The 26,686-nt window shown below is 34.6% G+C and overlaps 1 long non-coding RNA gene across 2 annotated transcripts; it reads right to left on the bottom strand.

Moving 5' to 3' along the window:
* Nucleotides 1-3,334: 3,334 nt before the first annotated feature.
* Nucleotides 3,335-25,725, bottom strand: LOC127882428 (uncharacterized). Of its 2 annotated transcripts, none has more exons than XR_008050534.1 (3): nucleotides 25,617-25,725; nucleotides 4,627-4,740; nucleotides 3,335-3,769 (listed from the first exon to the last, which is right to left on the bottom strand). It is a non-coding gene; the product is annotated as an uncharacterized LOC127882428 (long non-coding RNA). The 2 variants fall into 2 exon arrangements; XR_008050535.1 differs by lacking the exon at nucleotides 25,617-25,725 and adding an exon at nucleotides 11,305-11,331.
* Between the last annotated feature and the right edge of the window lie 961 nt (nucleotides 25,726-26,686).

Raw genomic sequence — 26,686 nt, 5'->3', positions numbered from 1 at the left:
TAACGTAGGGCTGTGTATTGAAATTAACAGGCGGGGCAAAAATAACCGATACATTCTATATCTGGAGTTTACTTATTATATTAATAGCGTTAAGTAAAAATGTCAATTCCCAGTCATCATCTAATGTTCAGATCGACGTGGCAAACTCAAAATAATTTATGATCATGATGGACAATTACTCATTGGCATAACATTTTACGAGCTCCCCCCCCCCCTAAAAAAAGCTTCAACACATAATCAATCATGCTGAAGACCTGTCATTGACGGCTATCTAAGGGAGGGCTATCATCATCATCATCATCATCATCATCATCATCATCATTATCACCATCTTCTTCTTCTCCCTTGTCTTCTTATTTTTTTGTCTTCTTCTTCTTCTTCTTCTTCTTCTTCTTATTATTATTATTATTATTATTATTATTATTAATAGTTGTATTATTCATATTATTATTATTATTATTATTATTATTATTATTATTATTATTATTATTATTATTATTATTATTATTATTATCCTTATCATTATTATTATTATTATAATAATAATAAGTATTATTATTATCATTAATATCATTATAACTTCTACTACTATTTTCAGAAATAGTAGTAGTAGATGTAGAAGTTGAAGTAGTAGAAGTATAACTAGTCTTCACTAGAATCAAAAGAACAATTCGGCTATTTAGTTCTTAGGTATATAATGCGTATGGTGATGAAAGCGTGCAGCTTTTATATTGAGTTAGATCAAAAAGTAAATGGACCTTATAATCAATACAATAATATAGCGCACATTAAAATTATGTTAATGTTGCATAGATTTTACCTGTAAATGTGACTTAATTGAGGAAAGTACCTTGATCAAGACGTCATAATTAAAATATATGACAAGTTTTTAGTGAGAACAAACACGATCGCGCATATTCATATGGTACCTTTCTGAGTAACTGGACAAAGTGACTGCCACCATAATTACATATGGTCCAAGATATTTAAAAAAAACGGCGCAATAAGTTCTAGGACAGCAAATCCCGTTACTTGACACAGTAAAACGTGTAATCGGCTTCTTCCCGAATGGATTTCTCCGTCGTAACGGTTTAAATAATTTACCTTACCTTATTGTTTGGTTAAACCGGCTCATAAAGAGCAATATCGATCAATTGTTCCAAATTATGATTGACCAATGTTAACTATTCTCCAATAAAGCATTCAAACATCCGGCGACAAAGAATTTACTTGTTTCCGAAATCAATCTACAAATTAATTTTTAAACATCAATGCAAATAAGAGTATGTTGATGATTATTTGACACTTTCAATGATTGTGTAAACATTGCTAAGTAAGTATGCGTGATTGCCATTGCCAATTACGGTCCATATACTCAATATTATTCGACGATAAAGCCCGTATTATTTCCCGTCGCTGATAAACTTTCCCATCAATTTTGGAAGATCGTGCGTTCACTTTAGACGCTTCACAAACCGTGTTTGATGTACTTGGTCTAAGCTTTGATCGATTAATTATTCTCTTTTCTCAATATAGAACCTTTAACTGGCCGTTTTAAAACCGAGTTTTTCATAGCACTCGCAATATGTGATTCGAGGAGTTGAGTGGTGGCAAGTGATCTTCATGAAATATATTTCCTCTTTCGCGAAAAGGAGAAGCTAACAACACAACGCCCAATATCCCATAGAAACTATAGTTTACATAATTCTGGACATCACGATCTCAAAACTAAAATAATTTAGGCTCCGTAAAGATAACATGCTTTTGAGATGATTAATTTGTAAACTAAAATTCGTTTAACTTAAGTTAAATAGCAGATATTTAATATTATTAATTAATGGACAATGTTTATTTCAGAGTAACCTTTTTGAAATATGTTTTCACCATGAGTCTTATGCCTAATTATATACAATTTATAACGCCTGGTCCTTGAATAAAATGTGCATCAACAGCCGAAATATTGGTATTGGGACATGGTTCTACAAATACTTTATTATCAGCACAAAGGGTAACGGTATCTTAGTAAATGATGTGTACAGATTGCAGTCAGGAGGTTGCCGGCCTCGATCCACGTTTAAAGACACATCGGTGTGGTTGATATGATGCTAGTATGTGATATATGTCTTCCCAACGCAAGACACATCTGTGAGGTGGATATGATGCTAGTATGTGATATATGTCTTCCCAACGCAAGACACATCTGTGAGGTGGATATGATGCTAGTATGTGATATATGTCTTCCCAACGGCTGGATGGTTATGATCTCAATGTCCACAGTGGAAGCGTTCATCAGATCTCCCCTAAATTCACCATGTACTGAATCTACTCAGGAAACAATCTCGATAGCGTCCCAGTTTGCATTCAGCTTTCGATGCAATCGAGATAAAATAAATAGGTTCCACTTAACAAAGTTAACAATCTTTTCATCATGTTCAGTTATTTGTATTTATTTAATTGTTGCAAGAAAATGTGTAAATCGTTGTTGATAATTTTCTGGATTAAGATTGCAAACATTGTTGATATTACCTCTTTTTACAATTATCACTATACTGAAACAGTTTGAGTTTTGTCCTTAAACGTGAACCCTTAACATGGTTTGCAAACAAAAAATGGAAACATACTGGTAACCTTTTTAAAAAAATTTAATTGACATATAAACATAGTTCTTGACGCAGTTAACTCATATTCAAATAATGACATGATATTGACAAAATTTTCATTTTGACCAAGATTCATCAAGATTGAGTCATACATTTTACTAGTAGATTGGTGACACTGTTTTTAAAAGATTTATCATCGTACACATGTTTGCACGCACGTGCCCAGCTTTGACCAACTAACTATCGCGTGATTAACTAAAATATGTGTCAATGTGTAATACACCATCTGTCCGCGATATTGTTAAATGTCCATAGGCATTCTAAATGGATTGATTGAAATCTGGCTACATGACAATGTGATATTTGGTAATATTTATATCAAAGTTGTATTTAAAAAATAGTGCAATATTTCAATCTGAACAACGTTAACTTAAAGTATACTTTAAAAGAAGTAACACATTTATAAACACGTGATTTATATTTCTCTAATCTTCAATCTGCACAATGACGAAAACAAACATTCTTGAGTTACTCTCTATGTCTGAAAATATTTCAATAAAAATAGAAACAATATGATTGCGAAATCTTAAATAGAGCACTAGTGCAAATAAACACATGTGGACTAACAGATAACAAAACGTATACAGAAGAACGATTGACATACCATAAAGACAATCAGCTATTTAAACAGATATAATTTAAAAAAATTAAATGTATTAAACATAGTACAGGAAACCTAAACGAAAAACTATTAAAACAATGGAGAAGTTCTTAAAATAACGAAAAAAGTGACGACATAACAACAATTACCGGAGACTGAACGAACAGTATTCACAGCAAACAACACACAGTTCTTAAAAATTTCAGGTCTTTGTTACTGAAATGGTTAGATGTTTTCTTTCAATTTGTGTCTTCTTTAAAAAAATATTTCGTCCAACATCGATCTTATATTTACCTATTTGAAGATAACATACTGATTTGTAACTCCAGACCATGTAGTCTGTGTACTAATCGAATGTTAACACAATAAGTTATAATAAAACAAGACAAGACTTTAACAACATTGTAACCCTACATATGTTGGTTATGCAACAGGAATCAATCAAAACGGTGTATCACCATTCTCAAGGCAACTGCAACCAACAACATCACACACACGCCTTGTTTGCCTGAAATCACAATTAATGCATGAATGTATAAGATTATTTATAATAATCATAGTTTTTTGAAAATATTCCATGAAATAAATAAAACCGTTGTTACACAATGAATTCGAATAACTGATGTAGTTGCTTTTGGTATTTGTTGATTTCTTGTTACGGTATGACTGTAACAAATTCTATAACGCTTACTTATGTAGTGCCTTTAAACAGCAAACAACATGCTTGATAGTATTATAATTTATTACAAAACGAGTTTATGTTTATGGTCAATCAATCTTAAACCAAGCTTAAGAGGAATCCCCTATTACCCATTAATTTCGTCGAAGGCAAATGTTTACTGAAGCAACATAAACATACTCTCAGGGCCTTTTTGTATTTAAGTAAGCTTTCTATTCAGTCACATACCATCGTAGCCTCGGTACGTTCAACGTTTAAGGGGGAGAATGTGTTTATTGTTATGCGGTGGAATATGTGTTAGCGAGGAGTAGGCTGTATTAACGTTATGTTAACGATTTTTTCGTATTCGATAGAAGATTGTACAACATCGGATGTTGGGCGGTAATGATACTCGGGCTCAGTCCAAAGTTGCCGGGTACGAGTAAGTATATGTTCCGTACCCGGGGCCCATTTAAGTATATTTAAAAGTACCCGGGGCACATTTAAGTATACTTAAAAGTACCCGGGGTACATTTAAGTAGTACCCGAGTCGACAATGACCAATATGTACGTGTTCTTAATAACAGAAAACATATGAACTCATTATTAGATGAAATATTTTTTTAATTAGTTTGTTCATCTCGAATATGTAAAATTGCTCCTTGATGAAATAAGTATAATAAGTAATGTATGTCAGTAGCAACAACCTTTTTCGCAGTCATATCGTTGCCAGTCCGGCACACAGTCACACGTGTACTTGTTGAACAGGTTGGTGCACGTGGCGCCGTTCTTACATCGCGCTGGTGTGCGATCGCTCACATCTGAAAACAAGCTTCATAATTTAATAAAACAAGTATTATTTAAGTATCATGTCTACCGCACAAAAGAACAACAAATAGCGCCGCAAATATTTCAACAGCTTATTTCAAGCAGAGTTCATTATTTAATTATTGTTTTCTAAATACGGGCCCTGTAAGATTAAAATTTAGAATTTGATTAGATTGTTTCATTTTGTTCATTTGAAGAAAAACACTTTTCAGTTTTGTCTTTAAAATATATTATACATGAGCCGCTCTCTGTGAAAAAGGGGGTTTCAGTGTAAAGTATCGTCCCAGATTAGCCTGTGCATTCCCAACAGGCTAATCTGGGACGATACTTTTCGCCTAAACTTGATTTTTGCTAAGAAGAGACTTCTTTTAAAACTAGATGTATTATAAAGCGGAAAGCGTCGTCTCTGATAAGCCTGTGCGGACTGCACAGGCTAATTTTGGACGATACTTTACGCACATGCATTTAACCCCTTTTTCACATATACACATGTGTGATGTTAAAAACTGAGATTGCAAGAAGCAGTAGGTACTATATCCGGTGAGTCTACAGTGACATAACACGCAGTGAATTATAGTTAGACTCTACGCTTCCGATTATGCACACAAATCTTTTGATATTTATAAAATAATGTAAGTCCTTGCTATATTTCTCAGACATAACATAGAATCTCAACGCGTGCGTACATCGACTCAACGTTGATTTCCAATGGTAAATAGAAGCTTGAAATTTCTGCACATAACAGGATGAAAGCTCACTCCCAACAAACAGCATCTTTGCTTTCTTTTATGCCGTCTGAATGTACTCGAAATGCGGTGATCACAAAAAAGCCTGACACACTAGCAGTGTGTACCCTGTACAATCCCGCTTTTTCTCGTGAGAATTGTATACAATGCATTGTATTGCACTGTATATCTCTGTACCGCATAATGTCTAATGTAGTACATTTGTTATAGCTTCCATTATAACTTTGACGAATAAGAAACATAATGAAGGTTAAAAAGAAGGAGTTCCCGAACATCAACTAAATTCGTTTCATTTTGCCAATTCTTGTGTTGTGTAGGGTCAAACAATATCATTCTCAATTAACCATCGCATATTCGTTCATACTACGTACTCGACACAATAGTTGATTCTGAAACGCAAAATATATAACAAATCGTTATGCAAACACTTGCTCGTTTAAAGGGGACTTTTCACACATTTTGGCATATATTGAAGCTTTTTATTAAATGCTTTAAATTGGTAATTCTAAACATTGGACAGTAAAAAACAAGAATACAATTAAAAACAGAAAAACAAAGAAACCATCAACTGGGTTCGAACCACTGACACCTTGAGTCCCGGAGTAAAAAGCATCCCGCTTAGACCACTCGACCATCCATACTCATGCTATAAACGGATGTATTTTTTACTTACATAAGCAATCCTCGTAGTTTCCCAAAATATAACGACACCAACAGAACTTTCCAATTTATTCAATCGTTTCGCTTTATAATTTTCAGGTGTTCAAATCGTTAAGAGATGCATATAATTGATATTGTAGAGAATGGTAAATGTTCAGTTTTACTATGTCCTCACAAATATCATAACTAAAACAAAAATTTGTGATTCTGAAAAAACTTTTTTTAATTTTGTTAATTTACCAAAACGTGAAAAGGCCCCTTTAAAATGTCATTACATGAAATAACATTTTAGTTTAGACCTATTTAGTTTAGTTCGGTTGTATCAAAAGCCTGAGGCTTATATAAACGCTCTCGACTCCGTTTCCTAGGCATAGAAGCAATACTGGGTGGCTTATGGGGGAAAGATAAAGAACGCTCCCACGGTGGGGATCGAACCCGTGACCTCCCGGTCGCTTGGCGGACACCATATCCATTACACCACGGTGACATGTAAACATGATGCCATAACATTTTGTTATGGTACCATTTCAATATATGTATCGATATAACATTCATCCTTCCAATTAATGCGTTGATTTAAGATCGCAATTATACCATGTAGCTATTTAAAAAATATATATACTCACCTCAAACCAAAATTGGTAAGGTGGGCAGCAATAAACTTTGTGTTCATGAAACATTTAGTTTTGAAGTGACAAATGATGGTTAAATAATTAAAATTGTTAAAGACTTGTTGCTTATATAACGCATTTAAAGTAGCTTCATTCACTAAACTTATATACAAACGAATGCATATGTCAGGAACACATTTTATTGTTTGAAAAAGAACATACGATATGAGTCATGTGTTTTATATTATTATAGATGTACAGTTACACTTATGTAGATAATTGAATAATCCCGAGCGCCATGTAACAACATAGCGCTAAGCATAAATCGAGTGGTTCAGAAATAAATTAAACACGTTTGATATCATTACCACTGCGTATAAACATTGTATATATTTTGCAAGGAGTCTTTTTAACAGAAACAGTACACACTGTTTACATTAAAAAAAACTTGAATGGTACACAAGACCGACATATGTTTCTTGAGGGTATGAACATATATTGATATATCTGACAATGAAAAAAGTGTACAAAATCTATATATTTGTGTTTTTAATGCTTTTAAATTGAGAGCTGACTAATGTTATCAATAGTTTCTCCCCATGTACTTACATTTATTTATCTATTTAATATAAAGATACAAAAAACTATAAACTGAATACAAATAGTTTGTATTAACACTTTTTCTGTACGTCTTTGACCATATGTGTATATACTTTGTTGTAATATATGTGTACTCAAGGGCTTAAACACGCCTGGTAAACCAACTTATCAATCCCCAATAGGGATACGCTTAAAATCATAAGTTGTACTTTCGGGGATACATAAATTGACAGGAGTATTGCCAAAATGGAGCCTCAAGAGGTGAGTCGTTTTTATTTTTATACATATATCGTCTACTTGGAGACCTTTTCTCTAAAAAGCTTACTGCTGAAATTATGTGTTGATGGTTTGATATGTCATTATTTTGGGTATTTGTGTCTGTTGTCCTCATATTTTTTCCTTGCTTTAACACTGAATAACAATAGATGAACTTAATTTAAGAACTTTGTTTCATGGATCATTACTATGATACAGAAGCACGGCTCCGGGGCAAGAAGTCCAAAGAAAAGACAGTTACATTTTCTGGATTAAACCAGCCACTAAAAGGAGTTCAGCCGATTAGATCCCGTTACGCTTACAAAAATCAATGAAGCAAAAGTATCACTTCCAAACGGGTTTGAGTTCACTTTGAAAGTGGCTCACATCAAGGGAACTGATGTATATATATATAAGACTTGTATCCATTTGTGTGTTAATAATCCACAGGTCAATGTCACAGGGTAGCATTTTAATATATTACTATAATATGAAAATCGTGTATAAATTAAGTATCTTTTGACACTTTTATTTCAACATTGGTAAACTTGATGTCTATAACTAGTAGAAGACAAGGTCAAATTCTAAACTTTCTATTTTCATGTTCTACAGATGTATAGATATGATAGCATTTTAGGGGGTGGGGACATACCTGTTTCACAAACATTTCTTGTTTTTACAAAATTTATTATAAAGTGCTACTTTGTCTAGTGATTCTGAACATTTTTTTTATCTAAGTCTTAAAAGTTTTTGCATTGAAGTGACTGACACAATATCTGTATGGATAGCCTTCATTAGTCACATTACTTTACCCATGCTAAAATTGTAATGATATTGAATTAATTGTTATTTTGGTGGTTCTTTTATCTGATTGTTAGTCCTTTAAATTGCAAATTTAAGCTTGTGCCTTTTTTACTACATAAACATGCATTATTTTTTATTTTAGGCTTCACATGTGCCTTTTGAAATTTTACAATCACATAGCAATATGTAATGTAATTTCTTATTATTTGAATAAACATATACTGCAGTAAGTTATGTAATTTGCTATTTGTCGCGTGTTACTTCAAACAAACATTTTTGAAGCTTACATCGGTCAGTCAACTTTGTAAAATGTGTCCAAGTTGATTTCAGAAAATACAAAACAGCAAGAGTCATTCATTTGTATTTTTAATTTATAAATAAAACTAACAGAAACAGCAAAACATAAAATGTATCTTAAAAGAAACAACAGTAGTAAGGCTGAAGTATTTATAGATTTAATAGGCTCTGTCACATATAACTTTCATGGCCACATTTGGTACATTAATATTTTTTTAAATCCTTTTTTTAAGATTTAAATTTCACTTTTTTGTCAATGTCATAATCAATTCAAAACCTATCGAAAAATATTGAGAATATTTGATAATTTATTAGTTTATTGCATTTTTACCATATTTGAAGAAGAAAAAAACTGCGTTTAAAAATATGAGCCTGTTTAACTAAATAACTTGGTTCAGCCTTAATTGTATGGCCTTCTATTATGCGTTAACAAGTTACAATCCTGAGCTCTTCCTGAACAATATAATTATCCCAAGATTTATCACAGAACAAATACTAAATTAACAGTATTTATCACATTGAATCTCGGCCTGAGCAATATAATTATCACAAGATTTATCCCAAAACAAATACTTAATGCACAGTAATTATCACACAGAAGCTCTGCCTGAGCAATACAATTATCACAAGATTAATCACAAAATAAATACCTAATGCACAATCAATTCAAAGATGAACACACAAAAAAGGACCATGATGGCCCTCATAGCACTCAAGTAATCCATAAAAACTTTGGTGTTCTGGAGATGTCATTTGTGAAAAAACTGTTTTCACAAAGAAATTTTTGCACTAGTAACCTGCTTTAGCAGTGGACGACCAGAACTACTTAGATAACATGTGTATGGATCCACAAAAAGATCTTTTCTGTGCAGGTTCATTAAAATGGCCCACTGGTTTAGGATATGTGAGTTAAAGAGTGTTTACACATGGCAAAAGGTTGGTCACAAAACTAAAGTGATACGAACATACATATGTACATGAACTAGTAAAACTCTTTTTGAGTGTAATTAAATTATAACTGTTGTACACATTGTAATCAATTAACAAAATGTAAACATGCTAATGACAAGGAAACTTCCAACTGGAATGGTATGATATTCATCCTTCTAAAATGTCAACTATTTATAGGGCAAATCTCTATGATTAAAAAAAAAATGTTTTTCAATGGATTCTGCCGTAGGAACTTTAGGACGAGAATCTTTATAAATATTTGCACATATTCCATAAAAAAAATAGTTATTTCTAGCGAAACATCTGTGTCAACACTGTACATATTACAAATCTAATACAACATTCAATAACTTGATATATGCATTTACATGACATATTTCTGTAATGATAAAGTAAGATAAGTTCATAAGTTGACTTCTGTATTGGAATGTACTGTTTAAAACATCAAATTACATATTACAAAGCAACATGTGTACGACGCACATGTAACAGTTTTAACATTAAAGAAATTGAAAAACCAATGTGAAATGCATTTCCGTTTTTCTGCACTTTGCTAATGATGATATTTTGTTAAAGGATAAACTTGTGTGCTGTTGAAAGTTATAGAATTACATACATATATCAAAGATATTCATTGTTTTTAATTAAACAATTAAACTAAAATGTTTGAAAGCTAATGTAAGCGGATAATCCTGTCATAAAAAGACACGTGTACATAAAGTTATGAAGTGTTTTTTTTACAAAACAAACACAATTATTTTTTTATCATAGGGTTACCCTTGTGAACAAAAAGTTCAAATACCGGTACACTGGAACCAACAAAAAAAATTGTAAGACCATTTACTTTTTGGAAAACATCTTAAAAGCTGCAATTGCACTAATCTTAATCAATTACAATCAATTAACCTTTTATTTGTAAAACAATTTATAAGCGTTTTGAGAATTAAGAAAACAGAACCCATTATAGACATACCTGGACAAAGATGGCTTTTTAAATAAGAAGTAAACATGCTTATAATTTACATGTTAGAAGTGGTAACAACCTATCTTCATTGACAAAAATATTGAAACATAAAACAGTTAAAATAACAATATAACGAAGTGAAACTCAAGCTGCTGAAGCAGTATTGAATTCTCATTATAAACAATTGGTAGGACCTTTATTTAAGGCAAGTGACCGATTACCCAAACAGTACAAAACAGCACAATACAAACCAACATAAACACACAATATGAATAAAGCTGGGGTCACAGCTTTGGAACGGTCGATGCAAAGCATTGGGGGTTTAAACCGGTTATAGAGCGCTCAACCTCACACTTGGCCAAGCAATATTCATAATACATTTAAGTGTTAATAAAATTTAACGTCATAGCATTGTAACTCAAATTAAACACTAATATTAGGGAATTAAAACGCATTCAATTTAATTACTCAATGGTATTGAAGATACCAGAGCAACAGAGTTACAACTTTTTGACGAACGATCAAATGAAACTACAAACAAGTGTCAACTACATTCCTTCTTTATAGAAAAAGATTTAAGAATATAGCGTCATTAAGTTAATATTTCAGATAATCATCGCGCAAATACAGGAAGAAGCAGCAATAATGGGTGTAAAAATTCCATATTACCTTGCTTGGTTGTTAATGTGACTGCTAAAAAATAAAATAATAATAATTAAATCAAACAAGAAACGCCTATCAGAGAGAAAATATTAATAAAATTGAACTTTATAAACCCAATGACCTATGCATGTAGATTACAACTGGAAAGTTGATCGTATGACTTCAAAATATCCATGTATCCAGGATCAGAGAAAGAGTAATGACGTAATTGACAAGCGAAGACACAATGACGTGAACAAAATCCTGGGGCAGTACTGTAAAGTAATAATACAATTATTAATGGGGGGCTACTGTAAAATTGAACTACTAATAAAACAAGTTTAGTTGATAAAATATTAAGAATCAAATGTATAAAAAAGCTAATTCCATTAAAGCGACATTATTGGAATCAAAGAGTATATAGGTGTTTTGACAACTGACGACAGAAATGATTTGATGTAAGATGTGAGTCCAAATGTAGTTTTCATGCAGATTTGTGCATACGACACACAGACACAATTTTGTTCAATAGTGAGAAATGCCTATATTATCACTAATTAAGAAATTTGGATTATTTGCAATTGTGGAACGAATTTTGAATTTTAAAACTTTATAGATGTCTTTGATGTCTTTTTGTTTTCAAGTGTCTTGTGAAATCGTTTGAAGGCTGTATCACAAACTTCACATGTGTAGGTTTTGGCCCTGTAAATTACTGCCACATGGGTGCGAATCGCTATTCATTTTTGAACGTTTTTATACAAACTTCACACATTACTCTTCTGTTGCTCTGTTTGTTGCAAACCTTCTGACGACTTTGGAAATTGCACTTTATTTGAAATCTTTTCTGACATTTGTCACATTCAAAGGTGTCCTTTCCATGATTCTTCCCCAGATTAATGTTCAGTTGTTATTCAAGTTTAAAAGTTTAACTGCAGTCTCTACATTTAAAAGGCTTTGCATGGGAGTGCATACTCTGCTCATGCCTTGAGCAAATCCACCTTTCTTTGAATTCTTGACCACAAACAGAGCATGAGTATCGGTAATTTTTTCCTCCATCTTATGGCATCTTTTGATGTGACGCAAGATCATAGATGTATGCCTTCGAAAACACATTTCCGCTATGTTCACAGGCTTCACGTTTTCTCTTGCTTTCCATTTTCTGAAAGCACAGTTACAAAACAAAAAATAATTTAACCGTTTGTATTTATTATGATCAATTATTGAAAGTTTTACACAATACCTCCAATAAATTGATAACGCTTACTGAGTTAACAATAGAAAGACCTGGTATTTAGACCGGGTACTTTCGGCCACCAGCTGAAGCTCTACAACTTGAGGTACCTTGTTTAAGACTATTTATTTGCATTGACAGCCTAAGACTTATTTAAAGATTCTCAAGTCTGTTTCCTGAGAAGAACCATTAGTAGGCATTACTTGGTGTCTATGAAAGAGATCATAAGAACTCCCCACGTGTGGACATGGAACCAGAAACCCCCCTATCGATAGGCGGATACCACATCCAAACTAGGATTAGTGGAAAAATTTACTTACCCATGCGAAAGACATCGGGCCTCAGAGATTTCCGATAAAATTTGTCGAGGTATCATCAAACATTCGCTTAAAGAGGCAACTTTACTTACATTGGAAGTAACTTTTGAAAATTGTAAGACCACACAGCGCTAACTGCGCTAACTGGTTCTCGAGCATTTCTAATCTTAAAGGTGGAGTAACTGCAGCCTATTTATAACGCATTTTATTTTAATTATATTGTCATTGATTTACACGAACAAATTTTGAATGAAATATCAAACCATCAACTAATAATTTCAGCAGTTATAATGGTGGTGTAGCCATCATTGATAGTATCAGAATATACGAGTAGACCTAATAACCGTAATTTCTCTCTGAACTCGACCCCCAAAGTAATTCACACGAGCAAGAGATATGTTGACTACGAATACAACTTATGTATCCCAATACCATTTATGTATCCCAATTAGATTTTGGTGAATTGTGGCCGTTCCAAAACGATTTGCTACAAGAAGAAAGATTCTGATGTCGCTGGCAATATGAAATGTTCAAAATATAACACAATGGATAAAATTTCCGACTAATACGAATAAGAATTTCGATGAAAATGCGAAATGCTAACCCTATTGTCTATCTAGGTCACCACAAGAAAAGCGATTTCGGGACGGAATCAACAGAATAATATATAGTCAGTACAAATTTACCATAAATAATGTGTGTGCGGTCAAATAGCATTAAGCTTTTTGGGAGAAAAGGTATCCAAGTAGAGGAAATATGTGAAAAATCAAAACGACTCTCCTCTTAAGGCTCCATTTTGGCAGTTTTCCTGTCAATTTATGTATCCCAGGAAGTACAACTTATGATTTTAAGCGTATCCCTATTGGGGATTCGAAAGTTGTTTTACCGGGAGTGTAAAAGCCTAATGTATGTTGATATAAAGTCTATATCATGGTTCAGACTCTATGGGCGACATGGTTCCATCTGTTGGTGGTTTGTAGACTATCCGAAAATGGCATTATTTGTCTTATATCGTATTATGCTTATATCATGCTGCTGTGTGTCATTGTATTTATGTGTTCTGAAATCTGTTTAATTTGAATAGATGAACATTGTTTTCCTAATATTGTTTGATTATTGGCATAAGACTTCGGCCATGCTGGTCATATATAACATAGAAATCATCTACAATGTATGCTTGAATGACAATTAGAGAAAAAATGGAGATACCCAGTAAACATGAAAAGTTCTTGCTTTACAATCAAAGTTGCCCTCGTTTGCCAGAAACGCCATGCTGATTTTGAGATTAATAAATGTAAGAATAAAGATGAGTTCCAATGTTCAAAAACAGAATTTAAAAAATGAGGAAAGCTTATAATAAACGCATAAACATATTTACATACATACATCTCATATCATGTGTGGCAGAGAACCTACTCAGTGCAGTAAGATTTGCTAACCTAGTTTTAAATTGCAAACAAAATACGTTCTTCTCTATATAGGACTTGAAAATTCTGCAGGAAAATAAGACAATTGAGAATTAAGTAAAGATGCACATTTTATCAAACACTCATGTGAAAAAAGCATTCAATAAAAATAAAATTTGTTGGATTCGGTGGAATATTTTCCATCGACCGACTTTGCGAACAATTTCCGGATCGACATGATATTCCACAGCAGTTGTGGCTCCGGAAGGGCGAAAGGACCAAGCGGAGTAACCCTGACGTTCTAAAGCTGCCAGTTTGATCTCGTTCTCCAGCGATCGCGGAAGCGCGAAGAGAGCTGAAAGGTGCCTTAAGAGATATGAATACTGGACCACTGGTCTATGCACATTAGTCCTAGCAATGTATACTTCAAGAGTACTAACAGGGTCTAACTAACCTACCCCCTTGGCAGTACTACATCAAACCCAGTACGACTAGTATCATTTTTTGTTCCCCAAAAATGTGAATTTGGCCTCATTGTCCCGACACTCGCCCTGATTACTATTAAAACAAACAACATGATCAGCACTTGAAATTTGTCAATTGGGAGCCACATTAAGATGGCCGTAACATAAGTGTGAGGGCCAAAAGTACAATGTATAGTCTTCAAGCGTAAGAACTTTATTTCTATCGCATCATTCTAAGGCCATGACAAAAATAAACTGTGGAAATTCTGAATAGGCATGACTTTAGACCTACACATGGGCGAAGCATTGCCCGACTTGACCAGGCAAGTGACAAGTAATTTTATCTCAGAACTGTTAAATGTCTCTAAAGGGCCCACTAAAGCGTACAAGTGCCCTAAGGCAGCTAGAGTTGTCCTAAGTTCTGAATTAGGAATGTCAAACCCATCTGATATCTCTCGCAGGAAGTCCGCCAAAAGAGCAGTGCTCTCTGGGGGAAGCCTACACTGACTCTTACTACAAAAACGAGCACATTTAGCAAGAGCATTGATGTAAGATTTAAGCGTACCTTTAGCTAAACAAAACTGCAATCTGTTCACGGACTCAATTGACCAACCTTTATGTATCAAACTTTTCCGCCATAAAACCTCCAAGCATATACATTCCATGTCCGATTTCTGCACGGTTCTGGCACCGGCCCCATGGCCCGAAATGCCCGCGGACTGTTCGGAATCTGTAACGGAGGCACAATGGACATTGTCAAAAGACCGCGAAACCACGTTTGAGCTTTCCAAAATTGGGCTATTACTGTTGTAAATGCTTTTTGCGACTGTATTACTTCTAGCACCCGAGGTATCAAACAACATGGAGCATTCACGTAATTGTTTTCTTGCGCCCAGTTGTTCTGTGCCAGAGCCCCCTCTGAATGAGGTTCCCAGAATTGACTGTTGAACCTTGGGAGCTGGGTGTTTTGGCAGTTCGCAAACCGGTCTATTGTATGCTTGCCGAACAGAGTATCTATATACCGAAAAATTGCTGGATGCAACATCCAGTTGTGTTTGTCCGGAGTTCTGAACCAGCCGACGGCGGCTGTATTCATTTTCCCCGCAATATGAGCGCAGCGCAGTGAAATCCCATAGTCTATGGCCTCTGCCCATATTGATATCGCTAACTCTAATAATCTGGGGCTCGGACTCGGATGATTGAAATACGCCATGGCTGAGACATTGTCTGTGAGTATCTGGACTGTTAATCCTATTTACAATCTCCCGAAAGCTTTTATGGCCATTAATTTGGCCAATATGTCGCGTTCGTTGGGCGTTAGGAATGACACACGAGTATTCCAGTTGCCCGATGCGACTTTGTCTTGGTATACCGCGTCCCAACCCAGATGACTGGCATCTTTTGCCACCTGGGCTTGTATAGTTTCTGTACATACTTCCTTATAATTTCAATAATCTACAGCCTGAAGCCACTACTCTAATTCCTCGACAACGCCGTGGATCAGAGAAAAGATATCTGACCAAGATAATTTACTAGCAAGTAAACCGTAAGATATGCTAAGAAATAATGTACCTGGGGTTACGGCCCAGGCTATCGACACGCACTGCCCTAATACTTTGGCAAGATCTCGCGCGGAGACATATTGACGGCTAAGAACTTTCCTTATCGACCGTTTTAATTTCGCAATGCGCTTTGATTGCGCCTTAACTATAACTTTATACTCAGTACTATTGATAGTGTACCCTATATACTGAACTGATCTGGCTGGTACAAGCTTGGACTTCTCAAAGTTTATAGTAAACCCCGTAGTAACGTGTGCAATAATTGATCTGGATGATCAGGGATACAAGAGACGCTGGCTGCTAATAAAAAATCATCAACAAAGACAGTAACACGCACACCAAGCCCCCTGAAGTAACTTATTACCGGTTTTAATGTCTTATTGAAATAATATGGCGAGCAACAAAGCCCGAACATAAGTACACACCACTGAAAATACTTTTTTCTCGGCTTAAAACCTAAATACTGCCTATGATCTTTATGAACTGGAATATGAAAGAACCCGTCTTTTATGTCGGTAGTGATAAACCTATCCCTTTCTCAATTACTGTAAAATCATTAAAGTTCGTGTGGTACGAATTTTCGTGGATTTCGTTGGTCCGCCGAACCACGAATTCAAGTACCAACGATTATTTATACATTTTTAATCCGAAATCGGTCATGTGCGAATGTCATTTCCGGCATTTTCTTTTGTTGTCAGTTTTCCGAGATATTTGTTTTTTCTAATAGTAACTTCACTTCAGTAGGTCTTATTAAACTTTATCTTGACTAATTAAAATATTTCCGAATTGAAAATGCTGTTGTTATATTTCCACTAATTTTACGTATGTTATATATGTTTGAACTAAGATGTTTATGATTACTTAGTATGATAAGAACTACGATATTAATGATTACTGTATGAATAACAAGTATTGTGTTTATATAAAATATCAATTTGTTCGCCATCTAGTGCATTAATAAAACACTAAAGTCGTGTGAGTTTTTCTTTTTTATTCATCATCGTAAATATAAGTTTTATTCATCATGGTGACCATTTCTTCTACTGCATCATTAGCGGCCTGTGTTAATAAAGCTTCAGTCGTAGACTGAGCCTTTGCAGGGTAGGGCAATCCTGCTATAGTATGAGAAAGTGTCTGTACTGTTCCCGTTTTGAACCATTTTGAAAGAGACATTGTTTGATTGAGATACGCTAGTTACTGCAATATGTTGTTTCATTGATAAGTGTTTGGTTAATAATAATTTTATAATCAAGCAAGGTATATAAACTGTACATCAACGACTGTCCTCTTTTACGGGACGTCGTCAAATGAACAATTGCAGATGTATCACATATGCCAATTAAACTTAAATAAGACATTACGGTTTTCACACCTGCATTTTAGGGACCTTATTACTCAATTGTTACTACTAGGGGACCAATTGCGCTGTGATTTACAAATATTGTTAAAACAACATTGATGGCAATTAGCGAGTGAGGACCCACAAGTGCGCCGCTTTATCGCTCTTATCGACAATTATCGGCAACACGTTCATGCTTTAGTGCACATTAACCTCAAGTCTTGCTGTCAACACAGATAAGCAGATTATGCTTCGTTATTACTCTGGTCGTTTTAATAAAATCTTAATAATTATGACGGTAAGTCTTCCCCGAAAATTTGAAATTCACGAAATTACGTATCAACGAATTAGTTGTTTTTTATTTGAAATCCACGAAATTACGTGTCAACGAATTAGTTGTTTTTTATTAAACCACGAAATTTCAATCCGACGAATTTCTATACGTTTACAGTAACTTAACTGCGTCACGGATGTCTTCATTCCTGTGTGTCACAACTTGAGTTCAATTGACGCAGATCAGTTATCAAACGAAGTTTATTGTTTTTCTTCGGCACAACAACCAAAGGGCTTACACAATATGGTTTAATATTTGCCTCTTCAATAAATCCTAATGAAAGTAATCTTTTAATCTCAGAATCAACAAATGTTACCTGTGTTTTACGAAATAAAAGATTTTCAAATTCGAAAGGCTTCATCTGAGTTTTACAAGGCACTGTCACTCCGTTGGAGAGCCACTGAATTACGTAAGCAGGCGCTCCAATACTTGTCCATGAGCCAATGTTTTGTTTCAAACGTGTAATACACATATATGCAGAATAAAGGATGAACTACACAATAAATCTTAAAAGAAAACACACACGTTACAAGTTTCATGTTGTGATGTTGTTCTCATGATCCGTATTAAATTTCACACGCACCGGTGATTGGTTATCGAAATCCAAGGGAAGCTATTCGTCTTTTGATCCAGCTGACGTCGATGAAGAGTTGTCTTCCCTGCGGTTTTGCGGGAAGCCTCGACGAGAAAATCCACTGAAAACGTCTCCAGAGCGCTGACCGTACCCACGTCCACGACCTCTAGCTGGCTGATTGCTAGAGTAACCTCCTCGTTGCGGCCGGCTGGCTGCAGCTAACGTTTCAGCTGACAGAAAGTGTCCAATGATTCCGCGTTCAACCCTGATGTGTTCTTTTGAAGAGCTCGAAACAATCTAAAGGTTGAATTGTAAAACTGGCTGTTGAAAAGCACAGCCGCGTATTCGTCCTGCAAATATTTGCACTGAGCGTGGGAAATCAGGAACAACGTATCCAATGTGTCGTGTCTCAAAGGTTGACCTGGCTCGAGCATGGCAAACAATTTCACTGAAGTCTCATTATACCGGCTGCACTTTGTAAGAGTTGTAATAGTGTTTAAGACTGGTCGGTCTGATCTCCGGACTCCTTGATGGGATTCGTTAAGTTTGAGCTCAGCCGGAAGCCTTACTCGCGAAAGAGAGTCCTTCAACGCTGAAAATTCCCCCTGGATGTCCGTCGGCAATGTCCCGGATGCGGTAGAAAAACCGGTCCCGGGGGCAACAAACACGTGGCTGTCTCTCGTGGAAGCAAAACTGCTAGGATCCACTTATAATCCGCATGGATTCTCGTCCACTGGTGAACTATGCACCTTTGCTAGTCCGTTATTCAGTTTACGTTCGAATTTATCCATTTTCTCGGACACTAAACTCATAAACTGTTCCAATTTCTCTTCCATATCAAAAATGGCGTCCTAACTCTGGAGTGTACAAGTTGAGAACGAGCTTGTGACGTAACAAATTTATTACGTCACAACTGGTAATACAACCTGGGTTTGTCACGTGACTACTAACATTTTGTCGAAAACGAGGGCAGCTTTCCCGCACTTTCTTTTTCAATTATACTCATCGGTTGTTTGTTTTATTTCTACGTACGTATACCCTATTTAAACACACATACACACACATATCACCATAAAATTGTGTAACGAACAAATGCGCATTTGCAGTGCTTAACATGGTGGAAAAATCTTAGTCGTTATTGACAGCGTGATTATAAGTTGTGTTTGAATCGAAAATGAGGGATTGCAACTTTTGTTATATGTGCTAGAATTCTGTTTTAATGATTACTCATGGTCAACGCGTGTCTTGTTTTATTGCGTTCACCCGATATTGTATAAGGCTCATTAATACCTGCATGTTACCATAATCGAATCATAGCTTTTCCATTTCAGTATCACTAATGTAATCTGTTTCTGCTTCCGTCTTTTAGATCATTGATTAATGATATACATGTATTGTTAATACCTATTACATAAACAAGTTGTCAATGACATCCGTCGTATAGATATTATGTAACGAATCAAATGTCTGAAGCGAGATCTAAAATGGAATCGTGGGCGTATAATCGGTTTGATACGCCCACATATTATATAAACAGTGTCATGGAACGCAAGTGTGGCGAAATTATCAAACGACTCATATATCTGAAACGACATCAATGTAGACAACATGTTTATATAATCTCTTTGATATTTGTTTGATGCAAACACATCTGCATCAACCGCATTAACCTCGGCTTAGCCTCCATTGTGTAATAAGACAAAACTTAGATGCGTTAGCGCAATAAATATATGCGATTGGGAGAGGTTAACGTTTTGCATTTTAATTACGGTTTGAGGTGCCTCGAATTACATTTTCTTTCCGGAAAACGGATTGGTGATCTTTTTTGTTTTTATTTATACTTTTAAAAAGACTAATTCAATTTAATTACAAAATATAATTAACTAGAAGTATTTAAATATGGCATTATATTATAAATTACACAAGTGTTTTACTAATTTTTTGCCTATACGCATTACAATAAGAGTGATTAAATTGCTTGCATATACCGGTATATATTGTATAATAATTTAGTACAAATGTCTATAGTTGTTTAAACACTTATATCCCGACACATTTTCTTGCAGAACGATCACCAATCATGGCCCCAAGCAAGTTGTTTGTTGCCGTGCTGATCATCTGTCTAGCTGGCGCTATGGCACAGTCGTACGATTACAAAGGTTTGTATGCATATATAGCATGACTTCCTGTTTGACATGACGTCGGACAACCAGGCTTGATATACATTCAGAATGTTCAATCATGATTATTATGTTTATTGTGATCTCTGCAATTAAATAATAACATTACTTCCCAAAGAGTAAATTATAGTCTAATACAAGTAACAAATAAATAACGATGCTATTAGGATAATGTTTATTTAAACTTTTAATTTGTAAGTTAACCCATTTATGCCTAGTGGACTCTCCCATCCTTCTAAATTGGATCAATTTATTTCCAAAATTAGGGATGTCTTGCATATTTATTTCTTTATTTAGAATATTTATTACAGAAATTCCTTTAAACAAACAGCGTAGACCCTGATGAGACGCTGCATCATGCGGCGTCTCTTCTGGGTCTACGCTGTTTGCACAGGCCTTTTTTTCTAGACGCTAGGCATAAATGGATAAATCTGGGCAAAGCTTTAGGTTTACGATCGCTTAAACCGGTTAAAGCTTATAAATTGTATTGACCGTTTCAAGACGGTTCACCCAATTTTATCCCGATTTTATCTTAAATATCGCAGTGTTTGTTTTTTCTTTTATTTAATAAATATTGTGTCAATTGTCTTCAATACAAAACAAGCAGATAACAACGTGTCCCCTTTTATACTACGTGTGCTTCAAAATTGTTAAATTCTTAGTAAAGTAGAAGCAGCATAATATTGGAAACACTGCGACGTGAATTATACCCCTAACCACATGGCTTACTGATAAAACTTATCTTCAGAACTTATACGACATACTTTTACCTGGTATAAACTAAATGGATACAATTTCATTGCATCTGAATATGCATTGTGTTTTGTAAAATGTGAATGATCTTCTAAATAAAATAATGTTTAAATGCGCTTTAGCATGCACGTTTCGCTTGTATGTAATGTTTTACAAAACTCAAAGGATTGTGCTTTTTTTAAATGGAGGATTTCGGGAATATCGTCTAGCGTTTAGGCGGCATTGATGGTGACAATACGACAACACGTAACAAATAAGCCGCCGAAACGGAATATGATAGCAATTATTGTTGTGGAGAGCCGGGTTGTTTCCACAGAAAATGAGACGCGCGTCCGTTCTCTTGCCCATTTAATAGAGAATTAATGCCCGAAAGTCGTTCTAAAGTGTTATCATGTTACAAATGCGGAAAAAAGTCAACAGGTCATAAACGACAAATATACACCTTAAAACATTAATGTTATCGTTCGTGTTGACACACATATTCCGTTTTAGCGCCTATATTTCGTCGTGTTGGTATATCAGCATGTTAACGCCTTTAAACCTGCTGACATTCCAACAACACCTTCGTTTGTGCAGACTTTACATATAGTCGTTCTATAACCCGCAAATACGCCAGAACGAAATTCACGAAGACAGCAACCTTATAATCCTGCTATTGGTATATAATTATAAGAATGGAAAATTTCAGAAGAACCTTGCAAATGCGAGTGTAAGAAATCGTGTTCCAAGGGCGAGTGCTATATCAAGGGTTGGAATAAATGTCCGTACGGAAAGAAGTATTGCTGTAGTTGCAATGCACCGTGTATACCATAAATGGTAGCAATTGATCTGTATTGCCAATGATACATATTTGGTATTAAAAATACCGAATTCATTTACGTGTTTTTTTAATTGAATGGATTATATATTTAAATATTTGTCAGCATGCATTTGATATCTGATTTTTATTGAAACACACCAAGTTGTAGTTTGTAATCTTAATTCTTATGTTTTATAGTAAAGATTTTCACGTTTTATAAAGTAGGTATTTAGAAAAATACTCAATATTCGAAATTGAGGTAGCTTATGACACTTATAATTTAAAATAATGTTGTCAAATAATTATGAATTAATATAAAATGTGTAAAAAAAACGTATACTACATATATTTCAATGTATATCAAAATAAAAGTTAAGAAGAACATGTGTCGAAAAATGCGAAATAAGCCAGATATTTAATTCTGAAATCGGAAATGTCTGTACAGTCGAATTCGCCATCATGTATATCAGTACGATGTGAATCTTAATTTAGTTTAACGGTTCATCTTAATTTTCTGCAACGATATCTATTCATACGACATACGAACACCAACGCCGATCCAAAAACAAAGATGAATGCATCGGTTATTGTAGGAAAATATGTACGAAATATCTTCGTCACAATCGGCTCGGGGCGCTAATTTGTCTTTTATTTTTATGAAATTCGTCTTCAATTTCTATTTTTTTCTTGCCTATTTTGTGTTATTGTAACATATTTTTATCAATATATTACAATCGAACACATATAAAAATTGTACATACCCACTTTAATCTATATTTGCCCATTTTCGATAACCGTCTGGGTGATATTAAGAGTATTCAAAGGAGAAGCGGGTTTTAATTACCATCAAATTGCCCACTTTGATCCTTAATTAAGAGACAATAGCGTCGGTATTTGCATGCGATACTTAACTTTCGCACAGGTTATCACGCACCACAAACTAAACAGTCATAAAAAGTAGGTTGTCACAACATAAACATTGCCAATACTTGTGCCATCGAAATTCTAAATTACACGACAATAGCGGAGCATTAATTAGGAACATTGAAAAAACAAAAGCAGAAAGTTAACAAAGAGAATAAGTGAGCTTTATTAACACATTTAACAAACAATCACATTGCATTGTACTCAGCGATGACGCGAAGATATCGCGATCTTGAGGTGGAACGAGCATGAGACGTCATGAAAGAAACGCACAAAGTGTTATCATGGCACAATCATGTGATGAGTGTACAGTCAGATACATGGATATCTCACAATAAGGATTGTAATTTAAATATAACGGGTGATAACAAATTAAACTTTCGTTTTTTATTACAATATAATATACATCAACATTTATTGTATTTAACGACCAATATCTTGGACGGCGAGAAGCTAAAACGAGTTATAAGCTTCAAGTAGCTCGGCGCAACCTTGTACAAGGATGGTATAAGTACCGCTGAGGTCAGTTCAAAATTGCCATGGCAACTACAGCAGCGGCCAGACCGAGCAGTCTGTTCTGATGTTCAGAGTGGACATGGGCGTTTGTCCACACAGCGTATACATATTCATGTAAGTATCAGAAAATAATAGAGCTTTTTACATTGTATTTTCAACGACAGTGTTGGTGTCCCTACTTATTGCGAAATAAATCCAGGTTTTATGAACGTTGTTTTTCTGTGACACTTGTTACTGGAACGTGTTACAGTCGTGTTTGCATTAAACAAATTGGTAATACATGGAACGAATGGGTACGCATGTTTGAGTGCATACTAATATGTTTCCCATTTAAACTGCTCGTAATATAAAGTAGCTATATCTGAGAATGCTCGTGTGAAGTTACAACTTATAGCACATTAACAAATTAGGATTACAATGTTTGTGGATAGAGATAATATTTACTATTTTTACTGTTTCCGATTTCGCACAAACATTACAGCAGTCTGTAGGGTTGGAGTTGAATGATGATAATTAATTGGTTCATTTTACGTGTATCGTTTTAACAAATGAATATATAACAGTTTAATACATATGATTGGGACAATGTTAAGCTAATCAACTGTATTTGGAATGCCCAGGAATGCTGATAACATACTATGAGCTAGTTCAACTAGACATACATTGTTAACGATTGTCTTGCGTTGATAAAAGTTAAAGAATGTCATTGAGATATTAAATTATGAATTATGTGTTTTTATTCCTTATTTTGTTTTACGTTAGTTTTATTGTGCGATTGAACGATTACTCGAGTAATAAAAAACCACGGTTCCTCAATGGATGCGGGTTTGATACAGAATGATGCAGAAACAAAGAAACATCAAATAAATCAACACTACCTTTTGACCTCATCGATAATGATGACTTTATCCTGCACACACAAACAAACATCAGTGCAATGCCTATCGTTTAAATGCAGTACTTCATTTTGCAACAGTTCACATTACCAGTATCCACACTTATGCTTACTTGAGTTCATACCTTTCTAATACGCTTTTGATATATAATAACCGCTATTGAAGGAACATACTAGTCACTCGCATTGTTAAAACTTCAAAACTATATCGCGACGAAACTTTTACTGTTTGCTTGACATAATATGACTGAGCAGTTTTTATTTCAGGCGAACATATATGTGTTCTATCTCATGATTGCCACGGCGATGATCTTAAGCATTGTCACCACCCAAGTGAATGCACCGACCGATTCAGATTTTTTGCTTCTGATAAGTAATTTCTTCTTGTACGGTGGCGGACCGCTTCATCAAACCAGTTGCAGCCTTACCGGCACTAAGTATCGTAGTCAAAGTTAAGATCTGCGAAGAATAGAAAAGCAATGTGCACACAGGTTGTCGGATCGTTCACAACCCTGTTTGGTGTCTTTTGAGCTACATCTATCGCATAGTGAAAACAAACGTGTTCACACCGATGGAGACAAACCAAAATGAAAAAACTATAACATGGAATAGCACGCGGTTATACTTTTGAAATATATTGCTTCATTGCAAGTAGTATAAATTGCAAGTAGTATGTAAGTTTAAATTAGATGTTTGAATTTGAACCAGTTTAATGCTGTGTACTCATTTATTTCATTCATATCAATGTTTTCCAGATGATTAAAACTTCATGAAAATATAAGATAAATCACTTTGTTTCTAATATATGTATTTAAGCGAACTAAAAACAAAACAACAATGCACGTGAAACTCCAAACTCTTTCCAACTGATGGATTCGCGTCAAAATATAGTTGTGTGTTTATCTATTGATTTAGTAAAAACACTTTGTACTCATACGTCGTGCCCAAATATTCTGCTAAAACGACATAGTCATACGCATAAATGAAATACACGTTAAGTAAAACCTCTCATTTATATATTTGATTATAAGTTGTATTGTCTTACCTATTTAGTTTTCAGCAATCTATGATAACTTCTCTTAATATGCGTAAGCTCAAAGCTTCCATAAGTGTTCTCGACCTTATCGTTGAATCTCGTTAATGCGATAAGATATGCCTGCTTTCTGTCACACCAGATTGATAACTACACGCGTCTAGGTTCTACATTTTTGTAAAGATAAAACTAATTGGATAGTGAACTTTCTATAAATGTGTTGTTCATTTGCATGATTAATCCATGTAATATTGTTTATTTCGGTATACAAACAAAAAGTTTATACAAACTTTTAATTTAAGTCGATTTTCCGTCTGGTTTTATAGGCCAAACGCCATATGCGTAATGTCAATCCCCTGTATGTTAACTCATGACTCTAAAATGCAAGTGTTATGCGAAAAACATAAATGGCTTAAGAAACTTACGTTTTAACATAAACATGGACTGAAACTAGGTCAGAGATTTGCAGGTTGTGACGCCATTTTTATTTATCTGCAGTTGACGTTGTCAAACATCAGTAACTGATTTAATATTAATTTTCTGAAGTTGTTTTATCATGTGGGTTTATTTTTTATCTAAAATAGTGAATTCGAGAATGCCTACCTATGTGCCGATATACTATCTACGGCGATAATTTATGACGTTTGCAATCTCTACGTAGTGTTTTTGTTTCTAGCTCTCACATACAGTCTCTTGCATCACACACGTGTACATCCTTCCAGATCTTGAAGATTTTTTTGTTTAAGTATAATATTATGAAACGTGGTATAATTTACCTTAATATTATATAAATAAAGTAATAGTTAACGTTCACAATACAAACATATTTTACCGAAATTTTGAAAAAAGTCAAAAAATAAAAACGGGAACATTATGGTACCAGGTGGCTCGGCTATCATGGCTTGGTTGGTTATGAAGGCAGGGCTTGAATCAAACTATGAAGGTTCCAGCAAAATCCCTGCGCGGAAGTTGGGATTAAGGATTAAGGGAAGTGTTGACCGCAAGTCACTTAATAAAAACATGCCGCTTCGTGACTTGGAAAAAGAGCAGTACAATGTTTACTTGATACATTTATATAAATA

Source organism: Dreissena polymorpha, chromosome 5, assembly GCF_020536995.1.
Source record: "Dreissena polymorpha isolate Duluth1 chromosome 5, UMN_Dpol_1.0, whole genome shotgun sequence".
Taxonomy (NCBI): Eukaryota; Metazoa; Mollusca; class Bivalvia; order Myida; family Dreissenidae; genus Dreissena; species Dreissena polymorpha.
This window is presented reverse-complemented; position numbering and strand designations above follow the sequence as displayed.